Below are 5,403 nucleotides of genomic sequence, written 5' to 3' on the forward strand. Positions count from 1 at the left end.
CATAAAGCACTGGCACACATGCACGCGTGCACACACACAAACAAACACATACGCGTGCCCGCGCCCACACACACACGCGCGCGCGCGCACACACACACACCTTCAGATATATATATATTTTTTAAAAAGTGAAAGTTAAGGTGAATTCAGGGGTGAGACCGCCCGCAGCCTCAGTCACTCAAGGTCAACAAGAGGGCTCATAGGCCTGTCCATGGACTTCTTTTTCTCTTGGTGAAGCAGTTCACAGATTCTTTTATTTAGCAACATCCGGATCTCCCCCATCCTCGCACCTGGATGTGCCTGAGCAACAGCATCTGCAAAAGTAAAGTAAAAAGAATGTTAACTCTCTCAACCCATTGTGCAGGCGAGACGTTCCATTTCTTTTTCCGTTGGGAAGCGACAAGGAAGCAGAGGCTGGTGACGTAGACAAGCGAGGCGAGCGGGCGGGAAAGTTGGGCTCGGCTGAAAGATATGCTAATGAAACGTAGTGATGGGAAAAAGTTCAGTTTCAGTTACAATCTAGGGCCACACATTCCAAATGGCCTTGTTTTACCTGTCTAATTCAACCATGTGATCATTCCACCATCGAATCACCAGGCTGAATTGGACAGGTAAAAACAGGTCACCTGGAATATGTGGAACTGGATTGTAACTAAAACTGAACTTTGTCCCATGAAGCGGTAGCAAGTTGGAGAGGTTTCAAATGAAAGTTATTTCATGGAGTTGTTACAACATTGTACTGGTAGGTAAACACTTGACAGCAGAGCCATGTATTTCCATAAAACAGTATATGAGAACATATAATTGTCGGGAGGAAATGCACGAGGATTCATTCTGCCCTTTACGCCAACTATTTAACTGGACAAACAAAAACTTGGTTTCGATGGCAACATTGCTCGACACGCCCAACCCCCACCTGCTTACATGCTTACCATAACCATCAATTTCAGACAGAGTATTCACTATGGCTGGGAATATTACACCATTCAATCATGAAATATTAATCTTCTCTATGGCTGTGCAGTACATTAGGTAGTAGTAGTTTCAATGAGCAGCATAGTCACAATAACTAATCTGGGAACAATCCTAAACAGTGCATCTTTAAAAGGGCAGGCAACTATTTAGGGGTAACACTTAAAATTGTTGACCTGGGTGTGTAAAATATCTTATTATTCATTTTTGGTTTTGTTTTACATATCCTCAGAGGAAGAATGTTGCTAAGCTAGCAAGAATATATGGACCAAAGTCCTGTAAATGATTTGGGAAACATTTATTTTGTCTCTTGACTGACTACCAATGCTCATACAGAGTCCACATAGCAAGTGAAAAGCCAGAGGGCAAGAGGGAGTATAAAACACCACACCACCTACAATGAAAAGTAAGTCTATTCCCCTCCTTCACAGACCCAGGTTTTCAGCAGTGATTTGCCGCCAAATAGTAGTTCATGCTCTATGACCTCTTTCAAGTCACTCTGGATTAAAGTGTCAACTAAATGTAATGTAACAAGTGTACTTCTTGTTAGAAAAATAGAACAGGTGCACAGAACGCTGAAATTATGTTTGACCAATGTGCAGTTGAAACTTGAAGGGTATGCCACTAGTTTGGGGCCAAATACACCGTTGGTTCATGAAGGGTTTTATTTTTCATGTTAAGCATTGTGTTACATTCTCATACTCCTTCCTTTCAATAGTCTGAAACAAGTGCCCAACATTGCCCAGCTTTGTAAACCCAGGTCAATGAATTTAACCACATTTAGCCCAATGAACCCTTGAATGTAACTAGGGTTTAATCCCGGGACCCGGGATTCCCAGGAAATCTGATCAAAACAATTTCCCGTTTCCCGGGAAAGCCATGACGGGAAACCGGGAAAAAAAATCAGTTACTGTAGGCCTATGGTCTGGACTTAAAACGGGTGCGTGGACTAACGTTTTCCTGCACTGTTGTTCTCTGTCTCATGCGTTGCCATCCTGCAACATGCCAGCAGGCAGCTTTCTCTTGTTGTTGGTGCTGCGCGCGACGCATTTTAACTTAAATAGTGAAGCGAGAGCACTCCACACTTATTCCGAACGCCCAGAGGACGGTCGCTAGAGGCGTTAATCTAAAAAGTCACCGGAAATCAGAAAACTTGCACACTGCTGGCTGGTTGCTGGCCGCTCTGATTTTAAGTAGAGCGATGCCTGCTGTTTGCTTGGTCCCGCCTCTTTGCACAAGACTAAAGACAGTCGGAGAGAATGGTGTCTGACGCTGTCAGAGAGAATGGATAAGTATTAGACTCTCTGACATTGTGTTTAGTCGCGGTTTCTGCAGGAATATTAATGAAATCTGGTAACTACGGAATGAACGGAATGAAGAACTAATGAACGTGTCGTTCATGGGCTCCAGAATGAACGCGTTCATAGTTCATTCATCATATTGTAAATAGTGTACGTTCAGTTCACGTTCGCTCAAAATATGAACTCGTTCATGAACTTGAACATGAACGCGTTCGGGTAGGCCTACATCACTGGACTATACCATATTTCGTTTTCATAACAGTGTCCTACTTGTACGTAAGGGCTGCTTAGCTTTTTTTTATAAGACGAGTCACCGTCACCAACAATACACCCGTCATGAATAAGCGCTGAATGCTGCGCACAGGCTATCATCTTACACTTCATTATTATTGTGTTGGTGGATAGTAGGCCTAGAGCTTAATCTTAATTATTTTCTCCCAATAATGATACAAACAGTAACAACTTGATACAAAATGCCAGTTTGGGAGGAACAATTGAATTATAGCCTCTACATGACTAGATCAAAAAATGGGAGGGGAAAAAAACAAAAACAAAACAGGATTTCCCGGGATTCCCGGGAAATGGGTCGTCCGATCCCGGGATTTGATTCATGCCATTTTCGGGAAAAATATTAAACCCTAAATGTAACATGTTACATCAGCAAGTTTCACACATTCAATGTGCAGTTAATAATGTAGCTCAAGTAAACTCTAAATCTGGATGTCCTAACCCACTGCCCCTGACCCATCCAGTCCAGACACCCCCCCCTCCCCCAGACACCGCACACACACACACAGCTCAGTACCCCCCCCACACACACACACACACCGTCCTACAACCAACCACACCTTCACCCTGCAATAAATAACTAGGTTACATCCATTCCATAATTAACATAAAAATAATAAAAACAGGGATACATTCATGTCTACATATCCCCCTCCCAACTTTTACCCTAGCTTCCATCCCCATCAGCAGTACCAACACTAGCTGCAGAGGTCCATTTTGTCCCACTCAATCTCTCTTATTCCCTGTTTATTCAGTAGCTTGATTGAATGAGGTATAAAGGAATTTTTGAAACGATTATATTTGCACCAAGGGAGTCTGAACCTCCTCCCAAAGTTCAGATAGATGTATTCCCCATTTAGTGCATGATCACCAGTGAGTGAGCATAGTAAAGGCACAGTATCGCTTACCATTTCAAGTACTGGAATGCACACCAGTCCATGTGACTATTTTTCCTCCAGACCATCGCTGCATACCTCTTCAGCAACCTCTGCAAAAAAAGTTAAAAGAGCAACAGAAAATTAACATTCACTCACACACTTAACCTTAAATAGGCACAAGGATACCCACCAAGCTCATCACTTCTATATCATTGTCAGAATTGTGAGCTATTCTGACAGTGATATAAAAAACACACCAGAATTGTGTAAGCTATGGTCTGTGAAATGAAACATTTGTGTCATACAATTAAGCAATTATGCATGAACAGCAAATCATCAAATAACTACAGGAGGATGATGGGGCGGGGGGGGGGATGGGGACCAAGTTCATGTCGCGTCCAAGACAAACTAGAAGTTCGGTGGAACTACAGCATTCTAGCTCGCAGTCGCAGAGCGTCGGTAGTGGCACTCTGTGTCTCGTCCCGACAACAGGGAAGACAAGACATTGAAATCGCAGCAGCCAGCATCGTTAACAGTTGCACGTCTGTTCTTGGCACGAAGGCACTCTTTTATGAAGATGATGAAGCGAAGGAAGACTTAAACTCATGCATGTAACTGGCGAGAATGAATTCCGATGAACAAGAATGACTCGCGCATTCGTTTAAGAGTAAACATGAACACCAACATGACTCAATGAATGCAATTGCTGTGAGCAAAGCAAACTCCGAACTATCACAGAGTAGCTGAAGACAACGACGTGTACCGTTTTGAAATTCACCAATTTGACGACAAGGCTTCGTTAACCTCTAACAATAGCTCTACAAGAACGGGGCAGTGCAGTTAGTTCGTGAGCAAGTTACTCAAAAAAACCTATTGATGTTACCACAATGGGAAAACCGAAGCAGCAACAGCTATGCTTTACCAAAAATAATGCAGGACATTGCCTCATTTTACTATACTGTAGTGCCCATTTTTTAAGCAAGTTAGCGATGTGCATTTAGATCTTGTCGCACTTCACTTCTGCTTTGATTCCCTTGCGTTAGCCGAGTAAGCTAGGCGGCTAATTAACTGAGGCCTGGCTTTCTAGGCTGACGTTGGGGCTCAGCAGTATTAGCCAGATAGACGTTGCTAACGTTCTCTGACAAGCCAAATAAAGTGGGCTCACCTGAAATTGACCACTACAACCATATAATATCGACCCAAGTATTACGTTTACGTTTTCGAGATGTGTAGAACTATATCTACTGTCAATGAGAACTACACACCATTTCGACAACGCAAACATCGCTAGTAGTACAACAGCTTGGTAGCGCGGGAAATTCAAAAAAATAACGTATTTCTAGTCCTTGGGGGAAAAAATGAACAAACATCCAACTTCGATAACAACTTGGCTAAACTTTGCACATCAACCACTGTGGACGTTTCAGACTATATGCTTGTATATTTATGTTAACAAATTAACAAACTTCTCTTTATAACTTACCTCGAGGCGGCTGGTTGGTTTGTGTCACTGTGGTGGGGAGTCTGGCTGGCGGCGACTGTGTGGAGCTACAATCCGGACCGCGCTCGAGCCGAGTCGCCTCTCTCGCCACTTTAGCTTCAGGTTGTGACGACGTGACGTAGGCGCGTCATACGTGATATGAGAGCTGAGATGATTCAATCAGAGACTGCTGATCAATATATTATTATATATGGCCATATGGTCCACCTAAAATTACTTTATAATGTCGAGTAAATGTCCAATGTCGTGCAAAATGTGCTTGCTGAACTAAAAACATCAAGAAATACAGACCGAATAGTGGAATACAGTTTTGTTTTGCCAGCCATATATTTTAAAATATATGGATCAATATATAGTAATAGGTTGTTCAATAATATATTGCTATATATTTTCAAATATATGAGCGTGTTTGTGATATATTGTGATATATTTTCTAATGTATTGCAGTATAAGTTGTAGTATA

At 42.4% G+C, this 5,403-nt stretch overlaps 1 long non-coding RNA gene across 1 annotated transcript; it reads right to left on the reverse strand.

Moving 5' to 3' along the window:
• Positions 1–183: 183 nt before the first annotated feature.
• Positions 184–5,013, reverse strand: LOC134442076 (uncharacterized). The gene is made up of 3 exons (XR_010033294.1): positions 4,923–5,013; positions 3,470–3,549; positions 184–314 (listed from the first exon to the last, which is right to left on the reverse strand). It is a non-coding gene; the product is annotated as an uncharacterized LOC134442076 (long non-coding RNA).
• Positions 5,014–5,403: the final 390 nt, after the last annotated feature.

Source organism: Engraulis encrasicolus, unplaced genomic scaffold, assembly GCF_034702125.1.
Source record: "Engraulis encrasicolus isolate BLACKSEA-1 unplaced genomic scaffold, IST_EnEncr_1.0 scaffold_112_np1212, whole genome shotgun sequence".
NCBI lineage: Eukaryota > Metazoa > Chordata > Actinopteri > Clupeiformes > Engraulidae > Engraulis > Engraulis encrasicolus.